The sequence below is a fragment of the Sebastes umbrosus genome, chromosome 14 (assembly GCF_015220745.1).
Source record: "Sebastes umbrosus isolate fSebUmb1 chromosome 14, fSebUmb1.pri, whole genome shotgun sequence".
In the NCBI taxonomy this organism is placed as follows: Eukaryota; Metazoa; Chordata; class Actinopteri; order Perciformes; family Sebastidae; genus Sebastes; species Sebastes umbrosus.
In genome coordinates, this window is record NC_051282.1 from 5,410,001 (window position 1) to 5,425,041 (window position 15,041).

Consider the following 15,041-nt stretch of genomic DNA (forward strand, 5'->3'; position numbering starts at 1 on the left):
GATCGAAGAACCAAAGCGGGGTGACGGTAAAAAAAAAGAAAAAAAAAAAAAGACAAATTGAACGCCGGGGTGGCGTCATGGTTGTGTGTGTGGAGGGGGGGGGGGGGGGGGGGGGGGGGTAAGCATCAGTATGACAGCTGAGGTGACTTTGAAAGTGTTGCAGTCAATAGTTTCGGTGCCAGCACGGTGACATAAAGATAGGTTGGAACGGGTGGACGGGGGGCAGCCAGCGCAGCAGCAGCAGCTCAGCTCAGCTCAGCTCAGCTCAGGTAGGCTGAGGTCAGGCGGCCGGCTCGGTTTTAGTCGACTAGAGCTCGTTGGAGAACGACGAGGGGCGAAGCTGCTCGTCCTGCCAAACGTCTCTCGGCTGAAGAGGAATGTTGGATGTTAGAGGGGAAAGCGATGGCAAATGAATCACAGGTTCAATTCATGCAAAAGGTTGCACGGTTTTCCATCTCTTTCATCCCCCCCCCCACCCTCCCGGTCATCTTCTCTTCTAAAGTCTTCGCACAGCAGCCCCCCCTCTTCATCCCCTCATTCCTTGTCTCCCCGTCATCACCACTGACAGCCCCGCGCTGCTTTATTACCACGATTTCAGAGCTGAGTGCTGGATTGCTTATTATCGCTATTCAGTCCCCCCCCCCCCCCCCCCACCCAACCCCCTCCTCCACGTCCTCTCTCCCTCCCTCCTCTCCTCCACTCACTCCCCCCCCCCATCTCATTCTCTCCAGCTCTCTGCTTGTGCTATAGCGTAACACTGCAGTCCCCGTAGTAGCTGACTGCGCTCTAGTCTGCTGCAGAGAAGGAGGGAGAGAGACAGAGAGAGAGAGGAGAGAGGAGAGGAGAGGGGAGGGGGTGACAGGATGAGAGGTGTTTTTGGTTGGTTGGGATGGAGGGAGGGAGGGAGGGGAGGGGTTGAAATGAATTCAGAGTAAGAAGCATAGAGGGAGAAGAAGAAGAAGAAGAAGAAGAAGAAGGAAGAACAGGATGGGGGTCACTTTCTGCACCCCCTTCGTTTTCGTTCCCACTGCCCCCCCTTTTTTTTGTTTTTTTTTCCTTTTCTGCTGAGCTCGGCAGGCTGGGACGCTCGTATCCGTTTATCGATCGAGCCGTACGTCTCAGCTCTCCTCATTCAGGTGGATGTCTCAGCTGAATGGTGCTCCTTTGTAAGCAAAACCTTCCCACACACATTCCTCCTCTCTCTCTCCATCTCTCTCTCTCTCTCTTCCCCTCTCTGTCTCTCTCCATCCCTTCACGCGGAGGGGTGTGATGGCAATTCCCAGCCCCTCAAGCAGGGAAACAAATACCAAAACACAGTGGCAACACACACACACACGCCAACACTTACTGTACCGCCACACACACACAGCCAGTTGTGGCATTGTTAATGTCATTTTGACCTCATTCTCAGAGGCTGTGTTGCACACGTGAGTTATTTTCGTTCAGCACCGTTGTGCTTGTCTGTGATGTCACGCCGGAGTGTAATAATTAAGGTCCTGCGGTTAGGCGGGCAGAAAATAAGCAAAGCTCGGTCTTGTTAGCGTATAATACTGACCGCTGATGTGGCCACTTTCAGGTAACCTAATATGACACTGACACATGTAACTGTAAAAGATGTCAGCACCAAACCCACGGTTCACTCTCATCACATTCCTTTCACTGATCGTCAAAGAGATTTAGAGATGTCAGCGGTGGTGGATGCACTACGCTAGAAGGGACAATTGACTCTAGTTAATTAAAGCAGCAATAATCAATACGTCTATGTTAACAATGGGTTGAATTAATATGTGTAATGCTGAAGGTGTGGGGCTCATAGTGACGAACACACAGAGAATTCTTATCTGCAGTCAGCGTTACAGAGCGTTTCAGCCTATTTTAGCTTGCTGTTTTTGGATTCACCGTCCACAAACTCTGTTCTCATTGACCTCATTTCCAGCAGGCACCAGTTTCCTGAGAAAAAGCACTAAAAAACCCCCCACTGTACTCTACCCGCTCAGCAGCAAACAGCAGCCGGACACAATTAGAGACTAGCTGGTGAACACAGTGGAGCAATTAGAAGCAAAAAGACATATTTTTTGTCTTAGGAGTTGGTGGAGACCAAACCAGAGCTGGGGAGTACGTGGCAAAGATTTTGTACCTCAGCTAATTTGAAGAAAAACAAGACTCGGTCATATCCGACTTTGAATTTGTGGCTAAATTGTTATACAAATATAGTCAGTGGTCATGTCTATAGTGTTAAATCCAGCGGTACATGTTCACCAGGTCCGGCGAGGACACTAGAGGACGCGCTGCTCCACTCAACTGGCCATTCAAGCGGCGATGTACCCGATAGTTGGAATGCACCTGATTGGTTCCTGGTTTTCTGATTGTCGTTTCAAACAGGAAACAACATGGTCGCCTGCTCGTAAAGTTTCTGTTATTCCGTCTAAACAATCCACCTAAATTTACTCGTGAAAACATTTTAAGTGACAAATAGGCTATGATGCCACTGCTGAATCTGGTTTCATTTTAGAACTAGATGGTCTAGTTTGACAGCTTGGTCCAAATTTCGTGAGCCGGACGCGTCGCGCTGGACGGGCTCATTTGCATAAAGGACTGTTCCCGCCTTTTTATTTTGAAAGAGCAACGGCCAATGAGGAAACTCCAACACTCGGCCGACCAATCGTATAACTTCATCACCCAGTGACAGACTTGTTGGGCTGGCCCTCTGCGGTATAGCCCAAAAAATAAACAGTTGCAATAGTTAGGTATAGTATGAAAAACAGTTGACATAATTAGCTAAAATAAATGGTTGAACAGTTTGAATACTTAAATACTTCTCCATTACTCAAAAGTAATGGATCAAATAGCTAGTAATAGATAAGTGGTTGAAATGCAAACTTGACCAAACTGACCTAATCAATAAAATACTGAAACAATATCCACTTACTTAATTAATCAGCCTGTTCGCACAAAAAGGCGTATAAATGCCACGATAATGTGCAAGGCGTTTAGCGTTGCAATAAGTACGCCTTTCTTGATTTCCGCGTGTCTTTTGTACGCCACGTATCCTGTACTGACTGCAGTGTAAACACATCCTTGTGTAAACTCCAAATGTAAGAGTTAGTGACATAGCATAAAAAGCAAGACGGACCACACATGATGGGCGGGTGGGGCGTTGGGTGGGGCCCAACGAACAAACACTGGACTTTTAACCAGGAGATCCGTGTTGGAGACCGCTGTTGACCGTTGGTTATGTTTTGTAAGTTACGTTAGTGACGTGTGTCATGTTTGTCACATTTTTCACGTGTTTCCATAGTGTTTTCCATTGTGTTTTACTTACTTTACTTACTTATTTTAAGCCCAACCATTACATTTTCCCTTATCCTAACTACGTGGTTTTCTTGCCTGAACCCAACTGTGGTGTTTGCATGTCGTACAAATGACACGCTAAAATGCGTACTCATGACACGCGGAATGTAATGTTGAGTTAGACCGTGAGACCGGCTTGAATTAATAGTGTTAAATAACATCCTCTTAATATCTATTGAAATGAACATGTTGGAACATGAGGGATGATGATGGGTACATCAGCCAAACAAGGTTGGGAACACCCTGCAGTATAGGTGTATTCCTGCTTCCAGTCTTTATGCTAAGCTAGGCTAACCTTTCCCTCACTCCAGCTCTGTGCTTAACACACACACACACATTAGATTGACACATTTGCATGTGAAAATAAAGCAAAGCAAAGTCTACCCAAAATGTCGAACTATTCCTTTAAGAGCTAAGGTGAGACAGGTGGTCAGTGGGCGGAAGCTGGCCCCATTTATTAACCGATTCACCCGAAAACAACGACTTAGCCAGCGTTATTTATGGAGCAGGTACATTGCTTCCGACCTTCAGCACGGAGCACAGCTAGATGGTAACGTCACTGCAAGATCTCAATGGCTCTGCAGCAAAACAGGGACAACAAGATGATGATATTTAATGACACACACTCAAGTGCTTTCCAAAAATCTTTACGTCTTTTTTCTTTCCTCATGTTTTTTCGGGGTCTTTCCTCCTGTTTTTAAAACCTTAAGCTCTGCTCTCACCCCTACCCCCATCCCTCTCTAGTGGTTTCGTTGCGTTACAGGCAATACATCCACCAGGGTCCCCCTTCCCCCTCTGTGCTTTTCAGGATAATGCTGCGACAGAGCTTTCTTTCTCTATGTGTCGCCCATCGCAGGAGAGAGAGACTGCGTGAATGTAAGAGGAGAGGGTGCAGAGAGAGAGAGAGAGAGAGAGAGAGAGAGAGAGAGAGAGAAGCACACCATACTATATTTGATGACATGTCAAGAAATAAAGCGTTTAACCTCTGAGTGATCTCCACTGTCCTCTCGCCTCACGGGGGGTCAATAACACACACACACACACACACTGGATGAATGCAGAGAAACACTCTTGTGCAAAAGCAGCTAATTTAGCATAGAAAAAATAGCATGTGCAGTAAGCCCCTAGCCTCGACATATACAGTACACTCTCTCGCACATGCAGCAGATTACTGCAGAATGATCTGCTGTGACGTGCTGTGCGGTGTGTGTGTGTGTGTGTGCGTGTGTGTGTGTGTGAGTGTGTGAGGGAGGTGAGAAATGCAGTTTCCTTCTACCTTACTGGCTTGATTTAAACACCCTTACCTCCTCCTTGTTTTGGTGGTGCCTGTGTTTACAGTAGGGGCGGTATATGTATCATATATATTTATATATATATATATATATATATATATACAGACGTAGGCAAAATCGTTGGTACCCTTCCGTTAAAGAAAGAAAAACCAACAATGGTCACTGAAATAACTTGAAACTGACAAAAGTAATAATAAATAAAAATTCACTGAAAATTAACTAATGAAAATCAGATATTGTTTTTGAATTATGGTTCAGCAGAATCATTTAAAAAAACAAACTAATGAAACTGGCCTAGACAAAAATGATGGTACCCTTAACTTAATATTTTGTTGCACAACCTTTCGAGGCAATCACTGCAATCAAGTGATTTCTGTAACTCTCAATGAGACTTCTGCACCTGTCGACAGGTATGTTGGCCCACTCCTCGTGAGCAAACTGCTCCAGCTGTCTCAGGTTTGAAGGGTGCCTTCTCCAGACAGCATGTTTCAGCTCCTTCCACAGATGTTCAATAGGATTTAGATCAGGGCTCATACAAGGCCACTTCAGAATAGTCCAATGTTTTGTTCTTAGCTATTCTTGGGTGTTTTTATCTGTGTTTTGGGTCATTATCCTGTTTGAGGACCCATGACCTGCAACTGAGACCAAGCTTTCTGACACTGGGCAGCACATTTCGCTCCAGAATGCCTTGATAGTCTTGAGATTTCATTGCACCCTGCACAGATTCAAGACACCCTGTGCCAGATGCAACAAAGCAGCCCCATAACATAACCGAGCCTCCTCCATGTTTCACATTAGGTACAGTGTTCTTTTCTTTGGATGCTTCATTTTTGCGTCTGTGAACATAGAGCTGATGTGACTTGCCAAAAAGCTCCAGTTTTGTCTCATCTGTCCAAAGGACATTCTCCCAGAAGCTTTGTGGCTTGTCAATATGCATTTTGGAGAATTCCAGTCTCGCTTTTTTATGATTTGGTGTCCTCCTCGGTTGTCTTCCATTAAGTCCACTTTGGCTCAAACAGTGACGGATTGTGCGATCTGACACTGATGTACCTTGACCTTGGAGTTCACCTCTAATCTCTTTGGAAGTTGTTCTGGGCTCTTTGGTTACCATTCGTATTATCCGTCTCTTCAATATGTCATCAATTTTCCTCTTGCGGCCACGTCCAGGGAGGTTGGCTACAGTCCCATGGACCTTAAACTTCTGAATAATATGTGCAACTCTAGTCACAGGAACATCAGGCTGCTTGGAGATGGTCTTATAGCCTTTACCTTTAACATGAAGGTCTATAATGTTCTTTCTGATCTCCTGAGACAACTCTCTCCTTAGCTTTCTGTGGTCCATGTTCAGTGTGGTACACACCATGATACCAAACAGCACAGTGACTACTTTTCACCCTTTAAATAGGCAGACTGACTGATTACAAGTTTGAAGACACCTGTGATGCTAATTACAGGACACACCTTAGTTTAATATGTCCCTATGGTCAAATTATTTTACATCTTTTCTAGGGGTACCATCATTTTTTGTCCAGGTCAGTTTCATTAGTTTGTTTTTTAAAATGATTCTGTTGAACCACAATTCAAAAACAATGTCTGATTTTCATTAGTTCATTTTCAGTAAATTTTTATTTATTATTACTTTTGTCAGTTTCAAGTTATTTCAGTGACCAGGGTACCAACAACTTTGCCTACGTCTGTATATATAATTGCTTCATTTCAGTCTATGCAGAGGTAGAAGGAAGTTACCGCTTTTATTGTTGTAGTCTGAGTAACGTGACGTCTAATGCACTCCTTATCCGTATCTGTAACCGTACGTATCTGTATCCGTATCCGTCACCCAAAACAAACCGCAGTGAGCCAAAAACGCCAAAGAAGAAAACGTTGGAGAGTTTTTGTGGATACGACCTGCACCCTCACGTGTTAAATCCAACATGGTAAACATTGCACATTCAGTAAAGTATGGAAACACTTTGGGTTTCACACATTGTAGGAAAAGCAGAGCTAGACATCACGGCTAAGGCTGCATGTTAACTCTGTCACAGACAGGAAACGTCATCGTATCGCTGTAACGTGCGGTCGAGCCGGCCGTCGCTCTCATCTCCGTGGTCAAACGGGCTGACGCTATGACTGTAGAGCACCCATACATTGACATTTATGTTAAATGCATTCAAACGGCCCCGACGGAGCTGACTTTGGATGTATAAAGAGAACGGAGCTGACGGGAGAGCTAGAGACCACCTTGGAGATGTTAGAGGAAGTAGACACGTGGGACTTCGTAGCTTCTTCTTCTGCTTCTGCTGCCTCGACCCGGCACCTGGTCGCTTAGCTTTTCTAGAGGTTGACACAAAAAAGAAACATCCCGCCAAAATGCAGGCAGAGGACAGAGTCTCGGCAGATACAGACAACACCACATACCTCTAGTGTGTCATAAATGATGATTGGGAGGGATTATTTTTGTATCAGTCTATTAGTGATGGAACGGTGAGGAAATTTTCCCACTGGTTAATAAACTCGTGACAACAACACAGAAATTAGTCACATGCACGTTTCCATCAACTGATTTGGAGTGAATAAACTCTGCTCCAGCATAGTTTGGTCAGAAGTTGGCACTATAGGCTACGCATGGCTGTAATCCGCAAGTGAACAGAATTTAGAAGAAGCAGAGGTTGAAAATCAGAAAGTCGGCTTGACCATCTAACCATCTACGAGAGAAAACATGGAGAGAAGTCTTCAGGAATTTGTTCGTTGTTGTTGAATTTATTTGCTGTTTCCATATCCTGTTTAGCACATCAACTCTTTTTCAACAAAGGCAGAAACCACCTCAAGCGAGCGTAAAAACTTTTTTCCGCAATTGAGGAAGTTTTATAGAATTTGTTCCGTTTCAACGCAGCTTTTCTAATGAGATACTTTAAAAACGTGCATAAAAATATGTGAATGTTGAATGTGAACATTATTGAAACTCTTCAAAATACCTATTAGGTATGGTTGGTTCCGTGCATGTCGTGTTTGATCCCCTTCGAGTGTCAGAGGGATCCTGGATGAGTGCTCGCAGTGCATGAATCCCGTCAGTGTGCTGAGCCACTGAGCTGTCCACTGCTGAGAGAGCTGATATAGGGTGTAGATTTCAGCTAACAGAGCTGTCCTATGAAAAATGAAAAAGCTTTATTTGTGTCGTTTGTTCCCCCTGTGGTGCTGTCCAGCGCTGAAGTGGCTAATGTGGGTCGCTGGCACCGAGTAGTGACATGAAAATAGAAGCATCGCTGGAGGTTAAGAAGTGCTGAATCAACTTCAGAACCTCAATTTTAATTTGGGAGTGCTTGTTTTGTAGGTAATTGTTTGTTGGCACTTTCAGACGGCGGAGCAGCTGCTGAAGCAGACGTTGTCCGGCGCTGAAGTGCTGAAATAGTATACGGACTGCAATTTAATTTGAAGTTCGAGATCCTTTTGGAAAATTAAATGCAGCTTGTTGAAAGGATTTTTTTTTCAGCACCGTCATCATCCTATACCTGACTGACTCAAGTCACATCACTGTGATGAGGTGCAGCTGGTCTTGATGGTTAAAGTGGCTCTACATTAATCTTGTGGCCTTGTGTCAACCCAGTATAAAGGCTTTTACACAACAGGGGTGGGCTTTTTTTAGTGGATTAATTTGTATTATGTTTTCGAGCTGATGTTTTTCTACTTTCACACAGAAGGCAAATATTACGTGGCAAAAAATCTGCATGATTTTTTTTTCTGGAACAAGGTTGATTTTTCGAAGCTTTCGCACAGCAGATAAAGACATTGACCAATCACCTTGTGTGAAATGGACATATTCAGAACATACAGCAACATGGAGCTTCCGTAGTCTTAACCAAGACGGCAAACTTCATCACTCCTTTCAACCTTGACAGCGCGTACCAGATCCACTCCTTCCGTTCATACCTTTCACAATAAAAGCCCCAGACATATACAGTGCGTAACTGTTTACCAGAGGCAAAATCACTCAGACCATTTTGCTTGAAGTAAACTCAATAAAACATCTTACAGTAGCTTATAGGCTATACAACAATTTACCTCAGACACACTGCCAGATGCTGCCAGAATCTATTCAAACCTTTTATCGAAAAAATATGGCAACCGTCGCAAATTTGCATCACTGGCAGTATGAATAGTTTGGATTGCAAAATATTCATAGACGAGTATTTCACTGGACTCCGCATCCACACACACCTCCATACAGACGTATCAGCCATTGCTCCACAAAAAGCCATAACTAAAAATGTGGCTCTCTTTCTCCTCGTCCTCATCTGCTCACGAATTTGCACATCAACTTATAAGGCGGCTGAGGCTCAGAGGGGTAGAACAGGTCGTCCACCAATCGGAAGGTCGGTGGGTCGATCCCCGGCTCCTCCGGTCCTTGAGCAAGACACTTAACCCCAAATTGCTCCTGAAGGCTGAGCCATCGGTGTGTGAATGAGTATTTAGATCAGATCCCGATGGGCAAAGTTGGCTCCTTGCATGGCAGCCTCTGCCATCAGTGTATGAATGTGTGTGTGAATGGGTGAATGCTGACATGTAGTGTAAATCGCTTTGAGTGGCCAGAAGAATAGAAAGGAGCTATACAAATGCAAGTCCATTTACCATAAATTAAACCATAAACGCTGACTTCACCGTCCTCCAGGTCTACCTCCATATGACAGTGCGCTGCGTGTGACCTCTTTGTTGTTGTTCTTTCGCTCATGCAGGTCAGTTCATAACCGTGATTAGTTCACACTGGAATCTGATATTGGCCACATTCAAAAAGTTGTGTGAACAGCCTAACAAAATAATCGGATCTGAGCAATAACTCTGAATTGAGCACTAAGACTTGCAGTGTGAACGTAGCCTATGAGTTGAGGACTTTAACTTTAAGTGCATAACTTGGGATGAGCTGTGAGCAACTTGGAATAAGAAAACAGTGTGGTGGTAATCTCTGCTTTAAAGCCACTTGAACTAGCTGTGTCACTGTATCAGCCAAAAAGTTGTAATCCAAAATGTCACATAAATATGCATGTACACAGGCAAAGTTGTCCTTATGTGTCAATTCACACACACAAACACACACACACAGACAGACACTGCGGTCAGCGTGACGTTATTTATTCATGACAAACATGACATTTGAAGAGCTTTCTCAGGGGAGTTATTGACCCAAGGAAACCTTTCATAGTCATTTGACCAAACCAACACTATCGCTGTAACACTCACTACAAAGCCTCTTGCCGTACACACCACACCACACAAGTACAAGCCATAGAGAGGACAGTTACCACTCCAATCCACAGTCATCTTGGGTGCCATTAAAAGCAAGATAAATGCATCGATCTATAAAGTGAGGAATCTGTCTGACTGTCTGTCTGTCTGTATGTCCTTCACATATCTCGAGAACCTTTCATCCGATCGACTTCACACCTGGCGGGTGTATTGCTGGGGACCCAAGGGAGTGCTGTGTCAAATGTGGTGCAGTTTGACCAGATGGTGGCGCTATAACAATGAACTTTACATTTTGGCCTGAAACTTAAGAACCTTAAGTCTTAGAAACAAAATTCTTGTATTTTCCTGGATTCTGTGGGTCCAGACAAATCTATCCATATAAGCCATGCTCATCTGCTAGACCATTTTTTTCCTACTCCTACAAATTATGAGCAATTCTCACCAAATTTGGTACAGAACATCTCTGGACCAAGCTGTAAAAAGTTACTTTTTTAGAATTTTTTTCTGTTCCATATAGTTTTGCCATAGCTGGCAAATGTGATATGGTTACTATCTTTGTTGTGGCCGGGCTCAGGTTAAACCCTGTGTTGTTTGCTATCGTCACGTGACAAACTACCTGCAATCAGTTCTTCTTCGCTGCTCTAAAACAGTAGTTGACAGTGGCCGCCATGATAGATCCAGGGCGACAGCACAGTGAAGACTACTGTTTTGGAGCGGCGAAGAAGAATTGATTTCCTATTCAAAAAAGTAGATTTTTTTCTGGGTTAATAAATTCTGGTATCGTATCGGTGCATAGACTGGTGTACTCGCCGATTGGGCAGTATCGGACGCATTTCTGATACTGGTATCGGTATCGGAGCAACTCTACTCTTGAACGCTTTGTGCTATTGCGACCACATTTGGTGGACATGTGTAGATATGAAGTCTGAGTGACCATCAAACATTTGGTGCCATTTGGCCAGTAGCTGGCGCTGTAGCAGGCAGCATCATCCAACTATAAAGAAAGGATTCTCCGTCCGTGCATGTATGTATGAATGTATGTCAGTAGAGGCTGGTCCATAGAGGCAGAGGAAGTTGTTCCTCTATTTTTTGAGAGGCAGAAGGGAGATCAAAATATGAAAAAAAGAGTAATTGGTTGAATTAGACCAATACCAAATCGCAGTATCATTTATGAAATATCTTCTCTTTCTTCTTTGGAAAAAATCTATTATTCAAATCCTGATTAAACAGCGGCACCTGCAGGGCAGAGGGGAAAGGACAGCCTGTGTTCTTTCCAGATTAAAAGATTTATAGAATAAAAAATAAATAAATCTGAATCCCACATAAACCCCCGCTATATGACATAAATATGAGGAACATGTATCAAGCAGCACTGAGCTCATACGTAAAATGGACGTGCAAGTGCAAAATACGAGAAATAACTTAATAAAATGACATGACACCATGGGTTGGTTTTCCTCATGTCCTCCCCAATGTTTTGAGTCACCAGCCGCCACTGATGTACAGTATGTGCAGTATGTATACATGACTGTCCTTTGCATATCTGGAGAAGCGTTCATCCAGTCAACTTCACACTTGGCAGGGGTGCAAACAGCCATTCCACGGTTCTCGACAACACTTCTGACCGAGTAATCGGCCCGTTCCGGGGTGGGAATGAACGGGCACTGCACTGGTTAATGTTAAATGATGGATTGAAACAGAGCCAGTTGGCATTGAATTCTGCAAAGACACTGGAAACTAATTTTTGTGACGACTGCATTAATTTTTTTTTTTTTTTTTTTACATTCAGATACAAACAGAGATCAGATATTTGTATTGTGTTCCATGAGCAGCTGTTTAAGCTGAATTTAATTGGTGTAATCTTAGGATTTTCCAAACAATTCCTCCTTAAGGGGACTGGGGACAGCAGTGGTGCCACAGTTTGGGAACCGACATAAAAATAAAGCTTTTACACACTGGCTGCACGAATGCACCAAACGAAGATGTATACCCACAGCGTCTCTCTGGATCTTCCTCCTCAAGTAGCCAAAAACCCATTAGAGGATCCCATTCTCCCTCCCATCCCGCCTCCTCTACTTCTTTCTTTCCCTCTAAATATAGCCTTCTTTCACTCCATCATTTCGACACACACACACACACACGCACACGCACACACACACACACACACACACCTCATCCCCTTGGTGCGGGTAGAGGTGTTACAGCGCCTCTGGTGCACGTTCATTGAGACAAGCCCCTGGTGCAGTCTCACACACACACACACAAACACACACACACACACAGCTCGCCTCTTTCCATGAGGAGGAACACCCTGCGGCAGTGTTCACGGTGGCGCTCTGCGGAGGGGGGGCGCTGTAGCAAACAGCAGGCATACAGGAGCTTGCAGGGCCTCAGGGTTTTCAGAGCCATTACAAAGAAAACTATATTGCTTTTTAGGGAATATAGGCTATATAATGAATTTAATTTAAAAAACAAAGTATTCATCATTTCAAAAATAATCCTTTTTAGTGCAGTCTAAGACACTATCGGACTTAAAGCTGCGATGATCAATATTTTTAGATTAACATAGGACTTGTTGGTTAATGAACTTTAGGAAAAAATGTTTGTTATATTTGTTGAAATTCTCTTTAAATCCCAAAAAGCAATCAGGCACACAAAATTGTGTCAGACCCAACTCACATCTTACATCAGGAGTACCTACTTTTACCTTCCGGCAGGAGATAGTATAGAGTCCCACGGAGCAGATTGAACCGTTACAAACATTCATTCTTGCCGATGTCCATTAAACTTCTCGACAACTTGTAATATAAAGCGATCATAAGGACGGTGCAAAATACACAGGGAGAGTGCAATATGTTAAGACAGCAAAATAGGTCACACAAGTGCAATATAAAAGTGCAATAGGTGACAAAAGTCATAGTGCAATGTGTTATACAGGGACAAGTCAATAAGTTAGGACAGTGCAATATGTTAAATAGGGACAGTACAATAAGTTAGGACAGTGCAATATGTTGCATCGGTGTAATACTGGGCTATTGTCTGTGCCATATGGGCAAGACGGTAGATGGTGCAGTGCACTACCTGGGTGCAATACCTGCCATGGTGTGTGTGATGGTATGTGCCATTATGTACATGGACTGTGTATGTGTTGAAACATCTGTGTCTCTGAAACTATTTCCCTGTCTTATGTGGAATCGTTTATCATTCTTGTTGTTTTTGTTGTTTTAATTTAGTGTTTGTAACTGCAGTTGGACGGAGTCCAGGAAAAATGTCCCCATGGGGGACAATAAAAGTATATCTTATCTTATCTTATCTTATCTTAAATCAAATGCTCTGTAAAAAAGGAGAAACAAATCTGGTATCTCTAGCTCTAGCTCTAGTTTTAATAAGCTTTTCCAATGAAATGATTGAACAGCCTGCCTGCCTGTCTACCTGCGTGCACTCTGCCCGTGTAGCCTACTCATTGCATGTCTTCCACAAGCTGCTAGCTTGACAGCTGTGAGCACTAACAACAGCCATGTTGGTTGTTTATGTTCGTAATGATAATTTTGGGGGAGTGTCTTTGGAGGGAGGCCTGAAGCGATGGACTTTCAGTGTTACCGACTTGGTGACTTTCTCTCTAGTTTTGGGGACTTCTGGAGCTGGTGCTGCTGGCTACATTCATTGGAAAAGAGATGGCAACACCGGGCTGGGTTTTTCAGTTGGATTATTTTTTAAATCTTGCTTAATCTTGCTGGTTTCTCCGATATTACCTGTTCCAGCTTGTGTCTGTCGTGGACACAGGAAGCCACTTTAGTCTCTGTCGTATCATTCAGTTTAGCTGTGAGGTTGTCAGCTGTGTGTCTGTCAGCCCGGCGTAACGTTAGCGAGTGTCTGACAGACTGCGTGTGTGATGCCGAGTATGAACTTATCAGTAACATTATAGCTGTGAACGTAGCAGTGCAGTGTGTGAGCAGTTTATTAGTCGGCGAATAAATGCTACAACTCCTCAAGAACCGAGCCGTGTTCACGTGTCTCGCCAGTTACGTGTTGATTAAAGTGAAGGGGGTTAGCCCAGCAGCTAGGAACACATCTGGCTCAGACTGGACCAGCTATTCTCCTTTAATTTGCAAGCCACTCCTCTGAGTTTTGCTCAGCTTTTTATTTAATTTTTAATATTTCTTTTAACCGTTTAACTGATAGCGTTAATCGGTCAACATATCTTATTGTCGGTTAACGGTTAAACGGTTAATTATTAACATCCCTAGTTCCCATACAACTAAACTGCATTCTCAATTACGTTTTGAGGGAAACATAATTTCTCCCACGTGATTAACTTTGTAAATTGAAACAAAAAAAAAGAAAAAGGCAACAAAAGTACTTGGTTAGGTTTACCAAAACATCATTTAGTTTGGCTTAAAATAAGTGCAATTGTCATGAAATTGACGTAAATTAAAATAAGTGGATGTTGGACTTTTGGTTTCACACTTTTGGACTCCTGGGTGAAAGTCCTGTGTTGATCCACTCATCCAACCTCTTCGTCCTACGCAAACTTCCACAGACTATGATTAGAAACGTATTTGTGATACGTCAAAAACAATGGTAATCTGGGAAAAAAAATGTTTTCCTTGAAACATACAATTGACGATGCAGTTTTGTTGTATGGGAAAGTCATTTTTAGGAGACCAGGCTGGGAAAGGAGGGCAATAGAGAAAGAAGGTCCATTTTACCTCCTGTCTTTTAACATGAATGCAGTCTGCTGTATATCCTTTTTACTCCTGCACAACCACACACACACACACACACACACACACACACACACACACACACACACACACACACACACGCACACACACACACACACACACACACACGCAGTCATGCCATAAACCTCTCCGTCGGTCCTCATGCTCTGGATCAATAATATGATGATTTCTGTAAAGCCCTCCTGTATGTTTGCCATGTTCGGGTCTCTTGTGTCACACACTTGATTGATTTGTTGTGTGTGTTTGTGGGTACATATTCTGAGACACGATGTGAGTGAGGAAAAAAAAATGTCAGAATGACAGCAGTGCAATGCCGCAGCACACCGTGGCACAAAGACACCGAGCAGAGGAAGGTGGACGATAAGTATGAATATGAATAGGAGTAGGCGATGAGAGAGGGAGGTGAAGGAGGGATTAT

General features: G+C 43.5%; 1 protein-coding gene across 4 annotated transcripts in view; it reads left to right on the forward strand.

Annotated features, from left to right (window-relative positions):
* The window catches only part of LOC119502013 (potassium voltage-gated channel subfamily C member 1-like), an 88,387-nt gene that overhangs the window by 4,452 nt on the left and 68,894 nt on the right, over positions 1-15,041 (forward strand). The gene's annotated exons all lie outside the window — the stretch shown is intronic.